This window comes from Dreissena polymorpha, chromosome 7 (assembly GCF_020536995.1).
Source record: "Dreissena polymorpha isolate Duluth1 chromosome 7, UMN_Dpol_1.0, whole genome shotgun sequence".
Classification (NCBI taxonomy): domain Eukaryota; kingdom Metazoa; phylum Mollusca; class Bivalvia; order Myida; family Dreissenidae; genus Dreissena; species Dreissena polymorpha.
The window spans coordinates 58,636,015-58,649,976 of NC_068361.1; the positions used below are offsets into that span (position 1 = coordinate 58,636,015).

Below are 13,962 nucleotides of genomic sequence, written 5' to 3' on the forward strand. Positions count from 1 at the left end.
CAAGAATAAAGAACACACTGAATAGTTGTGTGAAAGGCAACAGTCATTTTGAGAAAAAGGTTTTCAAAGTGTAAGCTCCGTTGCGTATGTATTTTTTAAGCGCTTGAACAACACTATTGTTGACTCCCAATCCTTCGGCCGTAACGACTTGACAGGCTTCGCATGTCCATGCAATATGATAATACTATATTGCTGATCAAGTTTCATAACTATCGGGTCAGCGGTCCATGCGCGGGAGAAACTTCATTTCACATTCAGACACACACACACGAAGCAAAGTCTTTGTTCGGTAGGACTTACAAAGAACCGACTTGTGTTCTACTCCTATCCGGAAGCATAAAAACAAACATGCTAACTCTGAAATAAGCGGAATAGATAGCGGAATAGCAAAATAAAACGTCCGTTGATACGATACCAGGAGAGAAAAATTATTTTTAAATGTACCTTTTAGTTAAAACGCAACTGTATGTATCAAGTAAAAGCTATCCTTACGAAAATAGTGTTACACACGGATATTATTTAAGGAGTAAGCAACTCGCAAACCATATACTGTTTGGAATATGGTATATTTTGTCACGTATCTGTCACTTTTCTTTGTCTTTTCTGCACATTTCTGACACGCGAATTAAGAAAACGTACTTTCAATGTTTGATTCAGGAGGTTTCAATAACGATTCCGGTTTCAATGTTTTTTAAGCCAACCTGTGTTATATTTTCAGACAAAACTTCAAAGGATGAAAAAACAAATAAGCATAGCGAATATGTGCAAGGCATCTCTTTACAATTCCAAAACTCCGCGTGGATCAAGTGTGATGATAATAACAAAAGAAGGGGAATGTGGTGTCGAAACGGTATTAATGCTGTTTCATTTTATGAATGAACCGTGTGTGGATATTTGAGTTTCAAACTACAATGCTAAACATCTCACATATTTACAACTAATTTAAAAGAAACTTTACGTCAGTAAATACTTCTGAACAAACATGATATATAAGTGAATTTAGGCCACTTTCTCGATCAAAGAATGAGTCATCTCATTAGAATTATTTGAAAGCCCACCAATAAGGTAAAATATTCACGCTCAAATGAACGCAGTCTGTTGAAAGCATTATTTTTGTAGACATAAAAATTTCATTTTAAACAAACATCATCTAGTCGTTGTTAAGTTACATTAAATAGATATTGTAACTAATGGGATAATATATCTCGAAATGGAAACCAATATATGTGTCATTGTATTGTGTAATATTTTATAAATCAAACAACAATAGCCGATATTATATATATTTGCCGTTGATAAATATTCATTTCGGCATGTTTGTTTTTATGTTCACCCTAATAGTTACATTATTCAAAAATCATATAACAGCGCTTCCACTAGATTTCGGAAGTGCTGACTTCAAAACGTTTAATTGTGGATGTCGAAGATGATAAAGTTGGAAGTCCCAATTGTAGTTCTATGAATATTGTAGTAAACCCGAACGTATATGTATATCGCTGGATACATGCATCTTCCAACTCTGTCCATTACCCTATAATCCAGAATAATTACGATTTCTATGTTGAAAACCAATAAATGACCAATATCGACGCTGATGTGTTTACGAATTTTATAAACACAAACGTCCGCAAATTTACACAAGCGCACATGCAAAGGGAACTGTTGGATGAGATTATGAGAATTGGGCATGTGTAAAACAAGTGACGCGATGTGCGAGCATCGAGTACTGTTCAAAATTTAATTAATTATTCTTAAAATGACGTATTTTTTATACTTTCAATGGGTCAATACTTTCTGACTGTGTGCATCGATTCCGATATATTTTTTTTATTCTAAAATATTGCATGTACTGCTTTGAATGTCTATATTTAGTTACGGCACGTGGTCTGTTCATTACGCACGCTTTCCATGCGTGAAACTTGACAGACGACAGCAACAATTTTGTGCTCTTATTAATACATTGGTTTTACATGGCATACATTTGTAGTGAATTGTGTAGATGCGTAAAAAGAGACTTGAAACTTACAATATAAACACGTGGCTGTAGCAAACATGTGTTTTTCAGTTCTATCAATAGACATAATGCAATACATGTATACTGGTACTTACATTAAATTGTGAGCGGCATGATCTCGGGTAGTCGTATATCCTAAATTGACTTATATATTTAGTATTCAAACTAATATTTGTGACCAAATTTTTACACATGAAACGAATGACATGCTTTCTTTCTAATGTAATTTATATCGTATATATGTAGTTTACTAAAAATGTGATTAACCGTTGTGTAATCGTGATGTTATTAAATTAAGGTATTTAGTATTAAGTTCTGACCACTTTCCTTAAATAAACATCAGATGAGAGTCACCCCCTTCTTATTTCTCCAGGATCTAATGAATATCAAAATGTATGTTTCATGCAATATTCTTTTGAATTATATAGCCTTTAAACAATATTTACCCAGTTTAATGATTGATTTGATTGACTTAAATTTGAAAAGCAGACCATATTAATGTTTGCTTTACCATGTATTTATGCAGTAAACAAACATCAAGTTACGCTAAATATAAAACAAATCATGGACATATCTTATGTTTTTAATAAATCATGTTCATAGAAAATTTCACCGGTGGCCCGATGATGTTTGCTCACATAAGTCCAATCTCGAAAGAGATCAAGTTTTTTTCGCCAAAGCAACATAGTCAAAGAATTTCATATGTTTAGTGCCTATCCCGACTAGTAAGTTTAGGAAGACATTTATGCAAATATTATTTTAAACACAAAAACGTTTATTTACACTATAATTTTAGCCAGGAGTTAAAACCAATAGCTTTCAAATTATTTAAATAAATTATGTTCATGTACAGAGGTTGCAAAAATGATCCCTATAACAGCCGTCTAGTTGTAAGATCGAGTAACACAACGAAGATTAAATATATTTTGTTGTATTTAAGCTTAACTTTAGCCTTTTTCTTTTATAATAAAATTCTAAGCTCAACTTTGAGCACGTTCGTTAAATGTTTTTAACGGTTTATAAATGTAATATCCCATTTGCGTTTACTTGTGTTTTGAAAAGATAAAATATAAGAATAATAATCGTATAATTTATTATATTATTGTAGTACAAAGTATAACTTTCCTATCGAACATACCCTTTAAGTTGTTTGCAGTCAAGTAAAGACGCAAGAAACCATTTTTATAATAATTTAAGGTTACGTGTGTGTGTTCATTCCAAACTATGATGAAACCTTTTTTAAAATACTTGTTATTTTGTTTTTTATTTTGTCGCAGATAATTTGATAAGTTTTATTTTGTTTGTGATATATGGTTAATGAAATAGAAAGGATATCATTGATCATAATTTTATCTTTGCCCAGGTTGACGCTTGACATAATAATTTATTAAAATATTATGTGCATGAAGATCTTTTTTTCTTATTTGATGAACCCATTTGGAATTATATTCACGCCATTTCCACTCGTCAAAATGTATATCCACAAAGCGAGCCACTTTTATTAAAATCACTGAAACAAAACGCCTACTCTAAGCGAAAAATGCTTACAATTGTATACCGCTAGTGAATTCAAAGATCATATTCCTTATGTATTGACAGCAGCGAGTAACCTAAGTTATATGTCACGATATTATCAGACTAAAAGTCTCCTACTTGTATTACCGTCTACCTTAGCGTGTTTCAGTTTAAATAACTTATAATATGCACACAATTATTGAAGGAGGAATGTGTATTTTTATTATGCATAATGGTCAATACATTTAAAACAGATAAACACATACATGTCGATTATTAACGCATACAACGTATAACTGTAGCCCGTCGATATTAACATTTAAAAATAACTTTTAAAAATAAGGTCAACCTCGTAAAAACGCGATATATATATATATATATATAGAATGCAAATTATGCTTTTGAAGTTATACTGCTTTAAAAAAGCTTTAAAAAAATATTTGTAGAGTAAGAAATCACATTTATATCAAACCGGATAATACAGAATAAACGCCATTTATCATACAGCTAAATGATTTGATATAACAAATTACGTCCCGTTGAATAAAGATACGGTTATTTAACATTTTGTGATTTTTTTAAACACCTGGTTTTGGACTTGTTTTGTTTTTCTTTCATCCCTCGTTCGCTTAAATTTGGATTTATACATTAATTTATTTTTTGTTGTTTTTTTTCAAGTCAATATACCGTATATGGAGAAAAAGCCGTAAATTATCAATCCAATCTAGTTTTTTTTAATGCATTTAGCTACAGATACAAAATCTTTGAATCAACGGGGAATTGAACTATGGTTTCCCGCGTGGTAACCAGACACTTGCTCATTTGTTGGGAAATACCTTATTTTACTACACAGGACTGGTGCCGAAAACACTGTATTGCGTCATTCATGTCAAGGACGCTAATGTCTGCAATCGTTGTAAATTGACGAAATGTGTGTGTTTACGATGGATGAATACAATAAAATGCGAATAACAGTGTTGGAATAAATTACTCGAATGAAACCTGTGTGACTTTATTATCGATTTCGTTACAATATCAAATAGACTCGAATAACGCAATGCTTTTTTAAACAATTGACAGCTTAAGAAAAATGTCTCTTAATTATTCTTTATTTTTTCGAAGGAAATCGATGATGAATTAAATGGGGAATTTCTTTGATAAATAAGTCGTTCCTTTGTAAGTCGATCAAAGAATGTCTATCCACATATAATTGCCAGCTTCCACCAAGTGCTTTCAAATGGATAAAATGGATGACGATGAAGAAATGTGTATTTCATGTTATATTGCATTTCATTAAAAATCGGACCGTGGGACAAAGTTTTTGAAAACTGTGAGTTCACCACAAGAATAAAACTACGATAATATCAGAATATATTAGTTTGAATAAAAGTATGATGCATGTAAATTGGTATCAATAAATCGATTTGAAGATAAGATTTCGTGATGAGGCTTGAATTAGGTACTACCAGGCTCTTAAAAGATGATTTTTTTGCGAGGTGGAATATTTTAGCCATCCTAAAACTTAAGTTTTATTTTATAAGAATATTGGATGGTCTCAGTCATGCATTTAGACTGTAAGGCTGTAAATGTGTCCATTTGCTTAATTGCATTTGTATTCAAACATTTTACAAGTTTGTGTGTTTCGCAAAGTGAATTTGTTCAAATGATAAATAATAAAACGAGAAGTGTATTATCGTGAAAATTATTAGGATTGTGATGCATTTCACATAAAATATAAAGAAATAAAGACAAGTCTTATTAAAAATAAATAGTCGGATAAATTGTCTTGAGCAACGTACTAGAATTGTGTTTATATATTTTGATTTCATTTATTTATCACAAACTATAAATGACCTTGCGGATTGTTTTTCAAATTATGTCATCAAGGTAAATAAAAAGTTTTTGCTTAAACAAAAAAAAATAATACAAGTTCTTTTCTTGAAATATTGCTTACACGTTGCACCGATCGCTTCATCTGAAACAGTTTTTCCGGTCAGCAAGGACATTCAGCGTTTTATACCAGGAGAGAGTCGTTGTCGTCAAAGTTGTTCCGATAATGGATAATTCATTAAGTATTGGATTTGACACGCACATGAGAATTATAAACACCATATTAAAAATATACATAATCAATTATACAGTAACTCTTTGCAACGCTTTCATCGTCATTTCTTAAGTGAAGAATCAAACATTTGATGAGACCTTTTGGAGATCATAATCCAGTTGGACAGCACATACACTCAAACGTACATATTTCAATGTACGAAATGGATTCGTTAATATATGTTGCTAATTTAAATCTTTCGTTACTCAAACCATTTATGTGCAAGATATTTGGTCCGACAATATCGGTTGTTTCAAAAGCTTAAATTGTACACTGATTTATTTTTCAAAAAGTATAAGTTAATCCCTACTTTCAATATTGAAAAGTTTTATGTTGTAGGTGGGTTTTTAGCGGAAAAACATTTGAAGGAGAAAAGCCGCAGGTTATTTCTGGCTGTGTTTATTTACATTTTGAATCGTCCTCTTTAACGACAATCTTCGAAACTATGTTTAAATGAATTTCTTAAAATAACGTTTGCCCCCTATACAATTAACTCAAAAAATGCTGAAGAACAACGTGCAACTGAATCTGAAACAACGGTATGAAATACAGCAAGCATAACCATTTTACGGTGTTGAACTTTTTTTTCAAGATCATCTACGATCATCTAACATCAACAAAAGTCGCGGCGTCAGTTGCAACTGTGTTTGCCGTAGTTATTGCTGTATGCGTGCTCAGAATAAGTTAAATGGACAGACATTATTGGCCTATACGTTTTTGGACTAATGCTATCAAGTTGCTTTGGAGAAAGATTTTTCTAGCGTTGCAAAGGAGGTCACTGGTGTTTGCACTCGTATGGTTCGCATGTAACTTTAATATAAATTACAGAGTATCCCATGCTCTGTTGCCTGAAAACCATATGGTTAGTAGCCATTAGAGTTGTTATGTATTTGGGATTGTAACGCAAGACATATGAAGTCACTATAAACGTTTTAACTAAAATACATATAAATATTACATTCCTAGTAATATATAGCACTTGCATTGTTTGTGTGCATGTAGATAAGCAGACAGCATCTACTGACTAACTTATAATATTTCGTTGGAAATTGAATTATAGAAAGTATAGACGTTATCCCTTTAATTCCAAACTCGTAAACTTGTCTGCTTAAACAGCATGACAATTGTGCGATAAACCTGAACTTTGAGATTCAGTTTCTAGAGCCAAATCTGTATTTGTTCACTGATAATACAGTACGTGTTATGTGCTTCTGAAATTTATAAATGTGTGTACGTTTGTACAAAAAACGTTCAACACTATAAAGCGATGTAGGGTTATAACAACCGCCCACTGAAGCGTTTATTTCACTTGACCCACTTCAGGTTACACAATGAACAAAACTTCCGTGTTTACCGTCTCTCATTTAAAATAGGGCGGTACACAATAACTAAACAGCAAGTTTAAATAACCATGTTAGCTATCGTGTATCAAAATATTTGAAATGGCGAATTTGGGACGAATATATGTGTTTTGGATCCTTATTTATATATGCCTGTTAACAGAAGGTAATTCATAATGTAGATCTATATTGTTATTGTATTGCACCTATTGTGTTTGTGTTTTATTCGCGAAATTATGTGTATACAACTACAATGTTTTTATTTAATTTATTTGGAGTTAAAAAAACGTATCCGGGATCAAAATCTTAAATATAAAAAAGAAAAGAAAACCAGTATAAAACTTTACACCGTGTTTATCGATAAAAAGTGAATTTTAGTGTTCTTTTGCACTCTATCTACCCATAAAATAGTGAAGTCAAATCGTTTCGATGGATGGCACACGCTGACATCCGTTTTTTATGCGCATGCTATTTACACGGTCAACATTGACATCAAGTAATAACGAGATTACTTATTCGATGAGTGGTTATAATATCCGTATGCATCCGTGGAGTAACTAGAAAATTAAGCATACATCATGATCCTTTCACTACGGCAACAACAAACCAACCGAAGGGCGGACAGACATATCGGCATATGTGGAAAGCACACACTCACAAAAAGCTTAACATAAGCAATCGTGTCATATAATATTTAAACAAGATAATGTTACAAGTAATCTGTTAATCTGGATGGGTACTTGACAGGTTAACAATAAGTCATCATATTGCAGCACAAAACACTGTTATTTCGAAAGTAGTCCGCGTTGAGATAACTTCCTCATTGTTACTATTTTCAATATGCTTTTTGAAGTCATAACTTCTGACAAGAATATAAATTATTCGATCGTAATCTTGAGGATGCTATGCTCTTATATTTATCATATTTGAATAATGAAAGCGTGCACACAAAGAAACTAGCAAACAACGACTTCTACAAATGTTTTGAGTTTCAATCATTTACTTTCGGTTCTTCAAGACAAGATTGTTGTCATGTTCGGGTTCGTAGTTGTTTTTATGTAAACGTTAGAAAGCAAGAAGATGAATTATTTAACCTTCTTTCTAATGCTGCACTTAAGTGCTTTGTTTTAATGTATTTTAAAGTTTATCTTGACCGAAAAAAAAACAAAATGAAAATAACGAATTATTTGTCAGTTAAGTTAAACAATAATTGACCATACTGCCATATTGTGAAAATATAAAGAAAGTGACATATTGTAATTAACTGTCGTAATGAATTCATTCTGTATTCCCGAATTAAAATATTTCAATCAATTGAACACGCAAGCAATTATTTTTCCTTGTATGCTGTTTACACGGCTTACACATACATCTATTCACTGGTGGCTTACGTATTCATGTATATATGTGTTTGTGATCGTGTAGTTAAGATACATATGATGTTTAAATTGACACCTCTCTTTTAGAAGTTTGCTACTTAAAGACTCTGCTGTATGATGTAGAATTGTATTTCATAGAGTATATTGAAATGGTACCTTTAAAAGGATCGCAATGATGAACAATACTATCTTAAAGGATCTCGTTTTTTATGTTTTATAATATTTTTGGTTAATAATTGTAAGGTTTGTTTACCAGTGGGATTTATTATTTTACATCAATGTTGATCTTACAACATACAAATCATGCCATGGTTTGATGTAATGATTATACGCATATATTTACAACCAAGGGAGAATCTTACGCATGGAAAACGGAAATACATGTATTCCAAAAAGTGTGAATGCAGCACAAGGTTAGGTAGCTATTTTAGTTCGATCCAAAGAGACTGCAAGGTATAACTAGTATGTATCAAATGTAGTTTGACCTTCTTATATCCATCAAAGTCATATTGTATACAGATTTAAAAGTGCGACTAAATTTAAACACGGAACACACAAGTATTTTATTTATTTTTCCACGTTATTTGGTGTATATGATCTTTGTCTCCAAAGATATGGAGCGCGCCAATACGTGAATTATGTGAGGACACGGTGTGTTTTATAGCACCCACTCATGTTTATCTTACACGCCATACGAACGTTGAGATAAATTCATAATAACAGCTGCAATTTCTAGTGATGTACGTGTGTATTAAATACAGCTTTTGGAATTTTATTGTGCATAAGGGAAATGCCTAAATATCCGTTCTAAACCCCACCTGTCCGGTATGGTGACCAGAAAAACATAACTCACAAGCGCCAGGAGTGGGCATCCAAACCGGATCGTATAATGAGAAGCGCGTGTAACGGTTTTAATAATGCATTCTACATTGCCAGTTATATATTACATAGCAATTGCATCGTTTGCTTTAGCAGTCCCATGCGTAACTACGTATGTAATGCATATATAATGTTCAAAATTATATTAACATAAATGAAATATTAAAAAAAAAACTATGTTGGACGTGAAGTGACAATATAAGTGTTCGTTTTCCACGTTTAACCTATTATGTGTAATATTAATCAAGCATCACCTGTATGTTTACAATGAAAAACACATTCAACTGTTTACACAGTGTTAGTTCTTACGCTCACGGAAGCATTTATTTAACTTGACAATCTTCGCGAGACACCACTAACTAAACTTCCGTGATACAAGCTTTACATGTTTAAAATATATGGGTTTACAAAGCCTTTATGACATGATTACGAATGTAAACCATCAAATATTAACATCGTTGAAATGGCTTTGCATCAACAGTTAGCTTTGTTCGGAATATGCCTGTATTTATATTTAAATGGTACGATATTAAACATGTAATATTCGTATTTTCACTTCAATCTTGTTAAATCTGCAAAAAAGCATGATTGACAATTACACTCTATGTGTTATATGTATAATATTATGTACAAATACATTTCATGACAGTTATAATATCAAACATCGAGTTTCGGTAAACTTATTTGAAAAATAAGGCACAAAGATAAATTTAAATTACAGCTGCTATACATCAGCTTAGTACTCAATCTAATTGTTTATTTGAAACTAACACAAAACACATTGTTAAGACATATCGATTACGTGTGTTTGAGGAAAATATATTCTCATGACACAAATGTAAATAACAATAATATTTTAACGATGTAGGTACCATTATTTGATCATATTCCCATCAAGTAATTGTTAGTATTCCAACGTTTTTAAGATCCTTTCATTGTGCTGAAAGGAAAGCTTGAGATACACATATACATATGAAACACAATTATTTTCAATGCTTGAAATACATATACGAAATATATTATCTGAAGTTACTTGTTTAAGACAGCTTAATTGAAAAAAAAACACGTTAAAAACCAAGCCCCATACTGAGTAAAAGTAGTGTATACATTTAAGTGCGTTCCTCATTTTAATGCTTTTTGTAGTTCTTCTTATGTGCCTTGTGAATAACGGTGCTTGGCGAATACGTTTGTTTTGCAAAAATAGGTGGCTTGCGAGTAAGAAATCTTTGTTAATTACGGTGTTTTAAGAACAATTGTGATTTGAGATGAAGGATGTTTTATGAATAGGTCCTTAAAAAATAGGGGTATTTTTTAACAAGCAGGTATTTTTGTAAATAACGGACATTTGTCAAATAAAGAGATTTTTTTAATCACTCATTTGTTGTTAAAATACTAAATAGTATGCCTAACACTTTGTAAAATTTAATTATTAGGGATTAACGATGTTTTATCCCAAGCAAAAATGAAAATACTTTATGAAAGATCACTTTTAAACATATAATCATTTTTCCCAAAATTAATGAACATGGGCTTTGTAATATTATTGTTGTATTGTTTTCTTTATAAGTGCCATGCAAAGAATCCAGCTCCTCAGATGGATGTATCTTTTTCAATGTCTTCTATTAAAACACTTTGCACATAATTCAACTATTCAAATGCATAATGTTTTCAACAATTTTCAAACATGTATTCTCTTGGGGTATTTCTCGCCACTTGTAAGTCATTTGGACGAAACGTGTTATTTTGAAAGTAAATACCAAGTATTATAAAATTTTGGCTCAATCGTCATACCCGTTGTTATAGTCACCACGAAGGAAATTTACATGTGTGTGTGTGTTTTGACTAAGTATCACGATATCTTAATGCAATATAGAGGACAAAGTATGTATTTCTTTTGACCTTGCGGTCAAGGATAACCCATTAATTGCAAGCACTTATTTCCAATGGGGTCCTTTGGTTTTTGCTGAAGAGACAGCAAGCAGAAGAGACAGTATTGAGATACAAGGAATCCGGGTGCGATACCCTAGTTCTTTTCGAATAGATACCCTGGTTCTTTTACGTGCTTAGTGTATAGCACCGATACACACGAGAATTGCCTGGGTTTCATACCAGTACATCTCTAGTTGGGTGGGAAACATTTCCAGTGCCCCGGCCAGGAATTCAACCGGGGACCTCTGGAATGGTAGACCAGTGTGTTACCACTAGACCACCGCACCACCGGTAAAAAAACGTCAGAAACATTATCAGGAGGTAAACTTTCGATCGCATATCTTTTATTTGTCTCAAAATACCAATGGTCATTACAATACATTAAAATACATACAATACGGCATTAAACATAAAATAATGATTACAGTAGAGGTCACCAACTTTGAACGGTCAATACAAAGCGTTTGGTGTTACAGTCGGTTTGAAATGTTGCCGAACCCTTCACTTATCGCAAAAAAAGATCTCGCAACAGGAAACCAACCCAATTCATACCATTTAGATTACACAACATAACACATTTACAAAAAACAGATTAAGTTGTGGGTTGCCGTATTAGAATTGTCGATGCGAAGCCGCATTTGGAGCTTAAATTGATTGATGGAGTGACTAATTTCACACTACGCCCGTACTCAAGCCTGGTTGATGTTGTTAATTGTTTGATTTTGTGCGTTAACTATTGGAGGATGATAAAACGCTTTCCGTTGGACAAAACCTGATTGTTGTCCTATGTAACAACTTTCTGCGAGAGATGTTTTACATGACGTGAGACGTGAAGGCTCGTTGTTTGCGTACAGCAACCATAAATAACGCTTTTTAAATAAATCTTGGAAAAATTTAACTATTTTTTTATTTAAAAACGCTCCCTTCTTACATGAATCCACATACACATTTAGAACAAGCCACCGCTTTATTGTAGATCATGTTTAACAAATCATACTAAGATCGATTTACAATAGCGACACAGCCGGTACTCAAATACATCAGTTAACTATCATGATGAATAAATATTACCATTTAATATATATTTATGGACGTTCCAAATGCCCATTACCAAAATACAAATCGCTAAAACTAATGAATAAATGCATTCAACTACATACAACAAGAACTGCGATATTTAAAAATGTTTTCTTGTTGTCGTTTTTTTTTACATGCGTTCAAATACTCAAAAGTTGTTTCGATGTATTAATCGGTGTGTATATTATGCATTTAGCGCTATGACACTATAAAAACACATTTTTTCTTTCAACATTATGCCAATTATACGAATGCATTTATATAAAAACAAAAACAAAAACGAAAAAAGGGAATTTTTATTCCTACATTAAGTTATGTGACACCATTTCCTTTTGCAGTTTATTTAATGTAATACATACATGTCCCCGAATGTATTTCAGGGTCGGGTTATTTCATCTCATCGACTGCAACGACCTGGCAAACTGTTTGTAAAGAATGTGAGCTTGTACAACCAGAACTTAAGTACAATGAAAATGGTCTTTTTGAGCTCGAAGAACAATTTGATATAAACGAGAATATTCCTGCAGAAGGTGTTTGGATAGGATATTTCAAGGCATTTACAAAGTTCGAGTTTAAAGGTAAACAGCTTTAATGCATGATAGTTTGACTCTTGTTTAAGGGGATCTAATTGTTTACATGTCTTTTCGTATTACTTTAGATATCTGTTTAGCTGATCAGACAACAAGTATGTACTGATTGACCAATATGTTGTCATTGAGAGAATATAGTGTTATTTAAGTACCAAATCATCTTAGTACCAAATAACCTAGAGCAACCTAATTCTTGTGGTATTCCTTAAGTACATAACAATATTAACATACCAAACAATATCAAGACATTTTTTCAACTATTTCATATCTTAAATACTGGATTTTCAATTCAGAGCATAATTGTGTTTTATTTTAGGTTGCGGATATTTGTTGCCGTTGCGGTATCCTAATACAACGCACACCGTGTCCAGTCTGACCCAGTGTCATCATATCTGCCGTGGAACCAATTTTCTGATGATCATTGATGATAAGGTTATGAACAGTTTCTTATTTACAAATATATGTATCTATGCGTAATGTATTGTATGTGTTGCAAATCTGAACAATTGCCATCAAACGGTTAGATTGAAACATGTTTTTTTAAGTCGGTAAACCAATCAATATATTTTGGGGCACAAGCATTCCTACTATTACTAGTAAATCTTTTCAATAATAACTTTAGGTACGGCTCTAAGGTATAACGTTTGTTTTGAATTTAAAACAATTATGACCTTTAAATTTTGTTTTTAATACCATTAATTTATAAATGAATAAGTAAGTAAATCCATTTACTGTTAACAACGATGAGTCGTGTTTATTTTTCGAAGTCTAATACTAAAATTGCCTAAATATGGAGCGATGAAAAGCTTGAAACTTTTAGCGATAAGTCAACTGTGCAGCGATACATTTTATTAATTTGGTTCCATTCTGTTATGACTTGCATGGAATGACAGATGATATAATTCTGCGACTATTTTTCAACAATTTGTCATAATCTTGTGTGATTCGAAGCAACATTATTGTTAACATCAGCGTTTCACATACTGATAAAACAAATATCATCGACAGCCAAAGAAATAAGGTTCAATTGTTCACAGAATGACACAACTAATGATAAGACATGTTAAAGTGTTACTGTAAAAGAATAATCATTTAAGATTGTTTAAGCTTCATGTACGTCCTCACTCATGAAAAA

The 13,962-nt window shown here is 32.2% G+C and overlaps 1 protein-coding gene across 1 annotated transcript in view; it reads left to right on the forward strand.

The window, feature by feature from the left end:
* The first annotated feature begins 7,009 nt into the window (after positions 1-7,009).
* The window catches only part of LOC127837720 (uncharacterized), a 21,665-nt gene continuing 14,712 nt past the window's right edge, over positions 7,010-13,962 (forward strand). Inside the window, exons 1-3 of the transcript XR_008029447.1 lie at positions 7,010-7,139; positions 12,618-12,815; positions 13,144-13,259. The gene's annotated coding sequence lies outside the window, so the exon portion shown is untranslated. The remainder of the gene's footprint in view (positions 7,140-12,617; positions 12,816-13,143; positions 13,260-13,962) is intronic.